We start from the raw sequence: 12,772 nt of genomic DNA on the forward strand, positions 1-12,772 counted from the left end.
TATACATGTGGCCCGCGGCGATGACCTCCATGCCATCAAGTATCTCCCGCTAAAACTCAAGGGACCAGCTAGGCACTGGTTGAACTGTCTGCCCGAAAACAGTATTGGCAGTTGGGAGAACCAGGAAGATGCATTCCTTGACAACTTCCAGGGCACTTATGTCCGACCTCCGGATGCCGATGACCTAAGTCATATAATCCAACAGCCCGGAGAGTCAGCCAGGAAATTCTGGACTCGGTTCTTAACTAAAAAGAACCAAATCGTCGACTATCCGGATGCTGAAGCCCTAGCGGCCTTTAAGCATAACATCCACGACGAGTGGCTCACCGGACACCTCGGCCAAGAGAAGTCAAAGTCCATGGCAGCCCTGACGAGGCTCATGACTCGCTTTTGTGCGGGCAAGGATAGCTGGCTAGCTCGTAGCAACAGCACCTCAAGTAAACCTGGCACTTCTGAAGCCAGAGATAGCAACGGCAAGCCCCGACGCAACAGACACAAGTGTTGAAATAATGGCGATAACATCGAAGACATGGCCGTCAATGCCGGATTCAGTGGCTCCAAGTCCGGTCAACGGAAAAAGCCATTTAAACGAAACAAGCCGGGCCTGTCTAACCTGGACCGCATACTCGATCGTCCATGCCAAATCCATGGCACCCACGATAAACCATCCAATCATGCCAACAGAGAATGTTGGGTCTTCAAACAGGTCGTCAAGTTAAATGATGAAAACAAGGAAAAGGGATCCCAAAGTGACAACGACGAGGAACCCCGGCCGCTGAACACAGGGGGACAGAAGAAGTTTCCTCCCCAAGTGAAAACGCTGAATATGATATATGCTACCCATATCCCAAAAAGGAGCGGAAGCGCGCACTAAGGGACGTCTATGTGATGGAGCCACTCGCTGCAAAATACAACCCGTGGTCCTCCTGTTCGATCACCTTCAATCGAAGGGACCATCCGACCAGTATCCGTAATAGCGGTTCAACCGCACTGGTGCTTGACCCTATCATTGACGGATTCCACCTCACACGCGTCCTCATAGAGGGTGGTAGCAGCCTGAACCTACTTTATCAGGATACAGTGCGCAAAATGGGTATTGATCCCTCAAGGACCAAGCCCACCAAAACCACCTTTAAAGGTGTCATACCAGGTGTAGAGGCCTGCAGTACGGGCTCAATCACACTAGAAGTGGTCTTTGGATCCCCGGATAATTTCCGAAGCGAAGAATTACTCTTCGACATCGTCCCCTTCCGCAATGGTTATCATGCACTGCTCGGACAAACTGCATTTGCTCATTTCAATGCGGTGCCGCACTATGCTTACCTTAAGCTCAAGATGCCCGGACCTCGCGGTGTTATAACAGTCAATGGAAACACAGAGTGCTCCCTCCGTACTGAGGAGCACACCGCGGCCCTTGTAGTAGAAGTAAAGAATAACCTTCTTAGGCAAAACCTAAATTCGGAAATAAAGCCCCGGACACCGTTAAGCGGGTATGCGCTACTCTGCAACAGGACCATCCGGCTCGTCCAGAGATCAACTAGCAACCCTGCCGTCCCAGCCCCAACAAAGCGGTAAAATTCGTGCCGCGTGTACACAACTACGCACTTAAAATACCATGGGCATGGACGGAGGCACAACTAGACTGCGGTCCACAATACGGCTCAACTGCTCTTGGATCCGCATACCTTCACTTTTTCTCTTTCCTTCAGGTTTTTTCTCTTCGCAAGGCCTTTTCTGATAAACCTGCTCATCGGACCCGTAGCGGGACGGATACGCCAAGAAGCTAGGGGCTCGGACGAACACGGGAATACCCAGGTGGTCTTTGCTAACGATCATCATACCCGTTTTAAAATACCCGCACGCAGCTCGCTCTTGGCCGTGACATGCTAAATAGCCTTATCTGCTTATGGCACTACTTGTACACATACGCCTTGACGTATTAATTAAAATACAATGAAAAATAATTGGCAGCTTCAGCTCATTACATAATTTTTTCCTTGTGTCTTTATATACAAATCGCATCCGTACGTTCTGGTATGCCTTAATTCGCCAGGGGCTCCATTGTACCCCATAACACGGTAACAAAAGTCCGAACACTTTTACAATGCAGTTCGGCACCCCGAACTTATAGCATTATATGCATCGGCTCCAAATCATGTCTTTGGTCAATAGTTGGGTTGCCCGGCTCCTGTGCTTGCTACCCTACGTTCCGCTACATCGGCTAGGGTAGTAAAGGGAGAACTACTGCGATTGTGTCCCGGTTCTTCTGGACGAGCGCCTCAGTAGAGAAAGCCGAAAATTGGCTGTCATGATGCGGCGAGAGCTGGTCAGCTGTTCGAGAGGTCTTCAAATAGCTAGAGATTTCTTCCACTTTATACGAGGAATCGGTTTTTGCCCGATTAGGCATATATAGCGCCCCAACTTCGGCCTTCCGAATACGAGGGGCTACTCCAAAATTTAAAATTATAAAACTCCTATGGCTAAGTGAGGGTGATAAAGCTGTATAGTATGATTGCCTTGTTCATTGCGCTAAACACCTCCTTAAAGGACCAAACATTTGCATAAAAAGTGTTTAGATTTATCCCGAACACCCCTGTACTAGTTACGTGGGGGCAGAAGCCGACGACTGGCCAACTCTCAGATTTCATAAACGGCCGCACAGGAGGTACAATTTTAAATAACAAGCATTATATTACATAAAGACCTCGTTCCATATTACAGGACAGGATAAAATAATGCTTTCATGGGAAAATGATATCCTTGGCACATTGCTTCGCCACAAGGCGGGATCCCTCCATGACACTGTCATAGTACTCTCGGGCTTGTGATGCTCCTTGCCCTTGGGCGGACCCTCGGTCATCAACTTCGTGGCATCCATCTTTGCCTAGTGTGTCTTGGATCCGCGCACCTTCAATGCAGACAGACCGTTTGACAACATCAAGCCGAGGGCAGGAACTAACCAGCCGATTCACGAGTCCGAAGTAGCTACTGGGCATGGACTCGGCAGGACATAACCGGACTATTAGGTCCTTCATGGCTAGTTTGGCCGCCTTGTGCAGCTCGACCAACTGTTTTAGCTGGTCGCTAAGGGGCACCGGATGTTCTGATCCAAGGTACTGAGACCAAAACAGCTTCTTAGCAGAGCTCCCTTCTTTGGCTCGAAAGAACTCTACAGCATCTGATATGTTGCACGGTAGATCCGCAAATGCTCCTCGAGAATTCCAAATTCGGGTCAGTAAAAGGAACGTTTCCTTCACACACTTGCTTTGCATAATAAAAGCCTTACCCGCCGCGATCATTTGGGCCGCCTGGATTTCCTGGAGGACGCTCTGGACTTCGGCTCGGGCATCTTGCGCACCCTGGCGGGTGATGACCCACAAGTGTAGGGGATCTATCGTAGTCCTTTCGATAAGTAAGAGTGTCGAACCCAACGAGGAGCAAAAGGAAATGTCAAACGGTTTTCAATAAGGTATTATCTGTGAGCACTGAAATTGTAGGTAACAGATAGTTTTGTGATAAGATAATTTGTAACGGGTAACAAGTAATGAAAGTAAATAAAGTGCAGCAAGGTGGCCCAATCCTTTTTGTAGCAAACGACAAGACTGGACAAATTCTTATATAGAGAAAAGCGCTCCCGAGGACACATGGGAATTATCGTCAAGCTAGTTTTCATCACGCTCATATGATTCTCGTTCGTTACTTTGATAATTCGATATGTGGGTGGACCGGTGCTTGGGTACTGCCCTTTCTTGGACAAGCATCCCACTTATGATTAACACCTATTGCAAGCATCCACAACTACAAAAGAAGTATTAAGGTAAACCTAACCATAGCATGAAACATATGGATCCAGATCAGCCCCTTACGAAGCAACGCATAAACTAGGGTTTAAGCTTCTGTCACTCTAGCAACCCATCATCTACTTATTACTTCCCAATGCCTTCCTCTAGGCCCAAATAATGGTGAAGTGTCATGTAGTCGACGTTCACAGAAAACCACCGGAGGAGAGATAACATACATCTCATTAAAATATCAAACGAATACCAAATTCACATGACTACTAATAGCAAGACTTCACCCATGTCCTCAGGAACAACGTAACTACTCACAAAGCATATTCATGTTCATAATCAGAGGGGTATTAATATGCATTAAGGATCTGAACATATGATCTTCCACCAAATAAACCAACTAGCATCAACTACAAGGAGTAATCAACACTACTAGCAACCCACAGGTACCAATCGGGGGTTTTGGTACAAAGATTGGATACAAGAGATGAACTAGGGTTTGAGAGATGGTGCTGGTGAAGATTTTGATGGACATTGCCCCCCTCCCGATGAGAGGATCATTGGTGATGATGCTGGTGATGATTTCCCCCTCCCGAAGGGAAGTTTCCCCAGCAGAACAGCTCTGCCGGAGCCCTAGATTGGTTCCGCCAAGGTTTCGCCTCGTGGCGGCAGAGTTTGCTCCCGTAAGCTTTCTTATGATTTTTTCTAGGGTAAAAGACTTCATAGATGGGCAGCGGAGGGCTGCCAGGGGGCCCACGTGGCAGGGGGGCGCGCCCTGTCAGGGTGGGAGCGCCCCCACCCTCGTTGATGATGGGTGGCCCCCCTTAGGTATTTCTTCCGCTAAATAATTATCAATAATTCCAAAAATGACTTTTTTGGAGTTTCAGGACTTTTGGAGGTGTGCAAAATAGGTCTCCAATATTTGCTCCTTTTCCAACCCAGAATCTCAGCTGCCGGCATTCTCCCTCTTCATGTAAACTTTGTAAAATAAGAGAGAATTGCCATAAGTATTGTGACATAACGTGTAATAACAACCCATAATGCAATAAATATTGATATAAAAGCATGATCCAAAATGGACGTATCAACTCACCCAAGCTTAGACCTCGCTTGTCCTTAAGCGGAAGCCGATATCGAAAAATATGTCCACATGTTTAGAGATAGAGGTGTCGATAAAAATAAAATACGGACATGAGGGCATCATGATCATTCTTATAACAGCAACACACACACACACACACCCACACCCACACACACACACACACACACACATATATATATATATATATATTGTCATATGATTTCTTATGCTCAAGTAACAATCTATTCACAATGTCAAGTATGATTCAGAAACTTCATTGAGAACTAACAAACGATAATCTCAGTCATTGAAGCAATTGCAATTTATCATAACATCGGAAAGAGTCAATAATAGAGCTTTTCAGCAAGTCCACATACTCAATCATCATTTAGTCTTCTACAATTGCTAACACTCACGCAATACTTATGGTTCTGGAGTTTTAGTCGGACACAGAGAAAGATAGGGGCTTATTGTGTTGCCTCCCAACCTTTTACCTCAAGGGTAATGTCAACAATAATAGTTCTTGCTAACTTACATCCAATTGGATATATATATATCAGGATCTTTCCAACACAAGGTGCTTGCCAAAGGATAAAATGCAAAAGGGAAAGGTGAAGATCACCTTGACTCTTGCATAATGTAAAAGACATAAAGTAAAAGATAGGCCCTTCGCAGAGGGAAGCAGAGGTTGTCATGTGCTTTTTGGTTGGATGCATGAAATCTTAATGCAAAAGAACGTCACTTTATATTGCCACTTGTGATATGAACCTTTATTATGCAGTCCGTCGCTTTTATTACTTCCATATCACACAATCGTATAAAGCTTATTTTCTCTGCACTAATAAGTCATACATATTAAAGAGCATTTTTTATTGCATGCAACATGACAACTTACTTGAAGGATCTTACTCAATCCATAGGTAGGTATGGTGGACTCTCATGGCAAAACTGGGTTTAAGGATATTTGGAAGCACAAGTAGTATCTCTACTTGGTGCAAGGAATTTGGCTAGCATGAGGGGGAAAGGCAAGCCCAACATTTTGGACGGTCCATGACAATATACTTTAACTAAGATGTGAGAAAACATAACCCATTACGTTGTCTTCCTTGTACAACGTCAACTCTTTAGCATGTCATACTTTAATGAGTGCTCACAATCATAAAATATGTCCAAGATAGTATATTTATATGTGAGAACCTCCCTTTCTTTATTACTTCCTATTAATTGCAAGGATGACCAAAACTATGTCTGCCAACTCCCAACAACTTTTAATCATCATACTCTTTATATGTGAAGTCATTACTATCCATAAGATCAATCTCTTTTATTCATTTTACTCTTTTATGCACTTAAGATCATAGCCAGATAGCAAAAGCCCTTGACTCAATACTAATATTTGTTATATATAGCTCACGGACTCGATTACATAGAGGGATCACAAAGCAAAACTCAAAACTAATTCATACCAAAACTTTATTCTACTAGATCAAGATATTACCAAAAGGATTGAACTAAGTAAAACGGTAAAGATAGGAGTGTGATGGTGATACGATACCGGGGCACCTTCCCCAAGCTTGGCAGTTGCCAAGGGGAGTGCCCATACCCATGTGATTATGTCTCCTTCTTAAGAGTTGGTGATGTGATCTTCTTGGTGATGATGCCCCTCAGGATACGATTCTCCTCCTCGAGCTTATTAACTTGTTTCTCAAGGTCCATATTTTCCTTGCGGAGCTTGCCCATGACGGCTAAAGCTCCTTTCACCCAAGGATGTTGCATAGCTGCTGGAGAACAAGTGACACTCTTTTTCATATTTTCATAAGGAAGAAATTTAACATTGGAAGGGATGACCAAGTCTGGGATGGCTGAGCTCTGTAGTTCCCCCATCGTGAATCCGGCTTGGAAACGAGAGGTAACTTCTTGATCCTCCTCCATGGCATCTATCCTTTTCAAGTCGGCCTCCATCTCATCCTCCGTAGATGGCCAAAAGTGATAAGCATCCCTGTTTGCTCCAGGACCTGGGGTCGGGTGAGACACCCGACTCTCCCCGACTGACTCTTGAGAAGACATCTTGCTCTAAATCTGCAACAGAGACAGCTCGAAACAAAGGCAGAAGATTTTTGCATGATACGGTGGTCAAAACCTTCGGGAGATTATATAATGAATTTTTACCGACCAAAAGAAGTATCATGCAAGAAAACAGAGTCCATATAGCACACGAGGTGCCCATTGTCAGTGTCAAAACCGGCGGATCTCGGGTAGGGGGTCCCGAACTGTGCGTCTAAGGCTAATGGTAATAGGAGACTGAGGACACAATGTTTACCCAGGTTCGGGCCCTCTCGATGGAGGTAATACCCTACTTCCTGCTTGATTGATCTTGATGATATGAGTATTACAAGAGTTGATCTACCACGAGATTATAGAGGCTAAACCCTAGAAGCTAGCCTATGGTATGATTGTTGTTGTGTCCTACGGACTAAACCCTCCGGTTTATATAGACACTGGAGGGGGCTACGGTTACACAGAGTCGGTTACAGAGAAGGAAATCTATCATCCGAATCGCCAAGCTTTCCTTCCACGCCAAGGAGAGTCCCATCCGGACATGGGACAAAGTCTTCAATCTTGTATCTTCATAGTCCAACAGTCCGACCAATGTACATAGTCCGGCTGTCCGGATACCCCCTTATCCAGGAATCCCTCCTTAGCCCCTGAACAAGGAGGAGGAGGAGGAAAGCCCTATCCCTCGAAATGAGGGGGAGAAGAAAAGGAAGGACGCCCCTTCCAGGGAGGCCAAAGGGTCCAAGAAGGGGCGGACCCTCCCTCCGGACCGCTCCACAACCGCAGCCTATAGCGAGGAGGAGTGGCTACCCAGGGCCAAGCCCCTGGCGAAGTCGTAAGTATTCGTATGCCAGGATACTTCTTGCATATTTTAGCTTTATGGCTTCTTATTATGTCAAGATTTGTTTGTGCAGTCCGCCCAAAGCCCACATCGACTTACCCTCCTCAGATGGGTCCTTGAGCTCGTCGGAGATGAATAGCTATTCGCTCCTGACGGCTTCCACTCCCCGGCCCACGGATGACACCGAGGTGTTATCTCAAAGGATGCCGGGCCAGGAGGAGGTAGTCCTGGAGACGCCTCAAGGAGAGACTCCTGATGCCGAGCTCATGGGGGGAAAGATACCCATGGATTCGGATGAGGGGGGCGCAGGAGGCTTGGCCCCCAGCCGGATACTGCACCAGAACCTCCAGTGGTCCGGATTCAGGCAGGCAACCACCCGCCGAGGGGGGCAAGCCGTCTGTGCCGATAACCTATGTCCATCCAGAGGCATCGGATAACCTAGTGGAAGTGCTTCAGAGCGCTTCCCTTGATGAAGGACACCATACTCTTATGAGTACGGTGATTGCGAAGGTTCAGTCCGCCAAAAGCGGATTGACCGAAGCCTGCGGCAGCCTCCTGACAGGCTTTAAGGTAAGTAATTGAAATTATGAGAAAGTATCACAATGTAGACAATAGCCCGTGATGCTCTGTTTGGTGTTCGGAAAGAGAAGCCGAACTGAGGATCAAATATTATTTCCAGGAGTCTAATCATATTATGTCTATGTGAATAAGCAGGCATCGCTGCTAGCCGCCGCCGCCGCCACTGCGGAGGTCTTCGGACTGAGGCAGAGCCTGGGGTGGGCTGAAGAAGAGCTTGGCCTCGTGAAGAGGCAGCTCGAGGAGAACAAAGGTAAGCAATACCCCGTATGAATGTTATGTAAATGAAAAAATTGTGGATGCTAATAGAAGCATGATAAATGTTGCTAGGGGCCACGACCAAAGTGGCAGCCCTTAAAAGGCGCTGTCCGAGGCCGAAAACAAGGCGGCCAAGGAGCGCACCGAGCGCGAAAATCAAGAGACGTGAGTTGATGAGGTCCAGCAAGAGCTCCAGGACTTCGTCAAAAAATTCGAGTCCTTGGAGCGTGACTCCAAGATGCAAGAGTCGGAGCTTGCGAAGGCCCATTAGAGCGCACTAGACGCCAAGGCCAAAACCCATAAGGCCCTCCAGGAAATTGAGGCGGCCAAGAAGATAGCTGTGGGTAAGGCTTTCATTATGCAAAGCAAGCATGTGAAGGAGACTTTCCTTTTACTTACCTGAATTCAGAGTTCTCCAGGAGCATTCGCAGATCTGCCGCACAACATCTTTGATGCCGCCGAGTTCTACCGGGCTGAGGAGGGGAGCTCGACGTAGAAGCTGTTTTGGTCCCAGTATATTGGGCCCGAACATCCGATGCCCTTGAGCGACCAGCTAAAGCAATTGGTTGAACTTCATAAGGCGGCCGAACTGGCCATGAAGGACTTCATAGTCCGGCTGTGGCCTGGCGAGCCCCTGCCCAGTAGCTACTTCGGCTTTGTCAAACGGGTGGTGAATGCATGTCCGTAGCTTGAAGTCGTTAAACGGTCCGTCTCTATTGAGGGTGCACGCAGGGCCTTGGCCCATGCGAAGTTGCACTGGGGGAAGATGGACGCCGAGAAGCTGGTGAAAGAGGGGCCGCTGAAGGGCAGGGAGCATCACCACCCCGAACAGTACTATGACAATGTTATTAAGGGTGCCCGCCTTGTGGCGGATGAATGTACGAAGGATGTGATATTTGAATGAATGTAATCATGTCATCCTGTATTATGAAAACCAGTTCATGTGCACTATGTAGTGCTTGTTAATTTAAAATATTACCTTCTATGCGGCCATTTAAAAAAATCTTTAGAGTTGGCAGTCGTCGGCTTCCGCCCCCATGTAACTAGTACTAGGGTGTTCGGGATAAGTATAAACACTGTTTATCTAAGTTTTTGGTCCTTTTAAGGAGGTGTTTAGCGCCACGAATGAGGCAACCAGACTATACGGCTTTATCGCCCTCACTTAGCCATAGAAGTCTACAATTTTATATTTTGGCGAAGCCCCTAGTATTCGGAAGGCCGAACTTGGGGTGCTATACACGCCTAAATCGGATGAGGTCGATTCCTCGCCTGAAGCAGAAAAAATCTTTAGGGATTTGAGACCTCTCGAACAGCGACCAGCTCTCGCCTTATCATGACAGTTAGTTTTCGGCTTTCTCTACTGAGGTGCTCGTCCGGAAGAACCGGGACACAATCGCAGTAGTTCTCCCTGCTCTACCTTAGCCGATATAGCGGAACATAAGGTACCAAAACATAGGAGCCGGGCAAACCCAACTATTGACCCAAGACATGATTCAGAGCTGATGCATATAGTGTTATAAGTTCGGGGTGCCGCACTATCGAAAGTGTTCGGACTTGCTTGCCAGGTTATGGGGTACTGAAGCCCCTGGCAAACTGGTCGTACCAAAATGAACGGGCACGGGTATAATAAATAAGCAGTAAAGAAAAAGGGGCAAATAAACTTAATAGAAAGCTGACGTTGTATACTATTTTCCCTTGTTATTCAAATGATACGTCAAAGCGTACATATACAAGTAGTGCGATAAGCAGAATGGGACTATTTGACACATCCTGACCAGGAGCGGGCGGTATGCAGGTATGTAAACAGGTATACCGATCGTTATCAGAGACCACTTGGGGATTCCCTCATTTTCCGAAGCTTCTTGTCCTCCTGGTGTGTCCATCCCGCTATGTGTCCGATAGCCAGTCTTTCGGAAGTGCCTCTCTAAAGATAGGGACCTGAAAGAAAAAGAGGTGCAAAAAACGTGTGTGTCCTGGGGCGGTTGATACGTCTCCAACGTATCTACTTTTCCAAACACTTTTGCCCTTGTTTTGGACTCTAATTTGCATGATTTGAATGAAACTAACCCGGACTGACGATGTTTTCAGCAGAACTACCATGATGTTGTTTTATGTGTAGAAAAGAAAAGTTCTTGGAATGTCCTGAAAATCCACGGAAGCACTTTTTGGAATTAATAAGAATTTCTGGGCGAAAGAAATACACCAGGGGGCCCAGGGCCTGTCCACGAGACAGGAGGGCGCCCCCCCCCTGTAGGGTGCCCCCCTATCTCATGGGCCCCTGGACCTCCACCGACCTCAACTCCAACTCGATATATTCCGTCTCGCGGAGAAAAAAATCGGAGAGAAAGTTTCACCATGTTTTATGACACGGAGCCACCGCCAAGCCCTACTCTCTCTCGGGAGGGCTGATCTGGAGTCCGTTCGGGGCTCCGGAGAGGGGGATTCGTCGCCGTCGTCATCATCAACCATCCTCCATCACCAATTTCATGATGCTCACCATCGTGTGTGAGTAATTCCATCGTAGGCTTGCTGGACGGTGATGGGTTGGATGAGATTTACCATGTAATCAAGTTAGTTTTGTTAGGGTTTGATCCCTAGTATCCACTATGTTCTGAGATTGATGTTGCTATGACTTTGCTATGCTTAATGCTTGTCACTAGGGCCCGAGTGCCATGATTTCAGATCTAAACCTATTATGTTTTCATGAATATATGTGTGTTCTTGATCATATCTTGCAAGTCTATAGTCACCTATGATCTGTTATGATCCGACAACCCCGAAGTGACAATAATAGGGATACTTCTCGGTGATGACCGTAGTTTGAGGAGTTCATGTATTCACTATGTGTTAATGATTTGGTCCGGTTCTCTATTAAAAGGAGGCCTTAATATCCCTTAGTTTCCGCTAGGACCCCGCTGCCACGGGAGGGTAGGACAAAAGATGTCATGGAAGTTCTTTTCCATAAGCACGTATGACTATTTACGGAATACATGCCTACATTACATTGATGAACTGGAGCTAGTTCTTGTCACCCTATGTTATAGCTATTACATGAGGAATCGCATCTGGCATAATTATCCATCACTGATCCATTGCCTACGAGCTTTTCATATATTGTTCTCCGCTTATTTACTTTTTTGTTGCTACTGTTACAATCACTACAAAAACCCAAAAACATTTATCTTTACTGTTGCTACTGTTACCATTACTATCATACTACTTTGCTACAGATACTAAGTTATCCAGGTGTGGTTGAATTGACAACTCAACTGCTAATACTCAAGAATATTCTTTGGCTCCCCTTGTGTCGAATCAATAAATTTGGGTTGAATACTTTACCCTCGAAAGCTGTTGCGATACCCTACACTTGTGGGTTATCAAGACTAATTTATGGCGCCGTTGCCGGGGAGCATAGCTCTATTCTCTGAGTCACTTGGGATTTATACTTGTTGATCACTCTGAAGAACTTGAAAGACGCTAAAACCAAGATTTTGCCCTCAACTACGAGGGGAGGTAAGGAACTGCCATCTAGCTGTGCACTAGATTCTCCTTCCGTTATTAGTAGGCTTGCGACACCTAAACCTGCTACTGCTATGAATTCTGATATGTCACATGTTATTGATGATGCCACTTCAGCTATGCATGATGAAACTACTTCTGTGCGTGATACTAATGTGCCATTAGGTGAATTTCTTGATGAACAACTTGCTAGAGTTAGGGGGAATGAAAATATTGAAGATGCTATTATTGATGATAGTGACGATGAAAATTCTCCGAATGATTATGTATTGCCTGTTGTTCCTGAGGGTTATGTTATGAATAAATAAGCTGCTGAAGCAATCTTTCCTTGCAACGATAGAAATGATCTTAAGAAACTATTAGCTAAATGGAAGCAGTAGTCTCTTAATGCTAGAATGAAACGTGACCCTGCTTTTGCTACTTCACCTATCTGTGTTACTGATAAGGATTATGAATTCTCTGTTGATCATGAGATTATTACTTTAGTTGAATCCGATCCTTTTTATGGCCTTGAATCTGAAACTGTTCTGGCACATCTTACCAAGTTGAACGATATAGCTACCCTGTTTACTCATGATGAGAAGTCTCGCTATTTTTATATCCTTAAGATATTTTTGTTCTCATTAAAGGGTGATGCTAAGACTTGGTCTA

This window comes from Triticum aestivum, chromosome 7B (genome assembly GCF_018294505.1).
Source record: "Triticum aestivum cultivar Chinese Spring chromosome 7B, IWGSC CS RefSeq v2.1, whole genome shotgun sequence".
Taxonomy (NCBI): Eukaryota; Viridiplantae; Streptophyta; class Magnoliopsida; order Poales; family Poaceae; genus Triticum; species Triticum aestivum.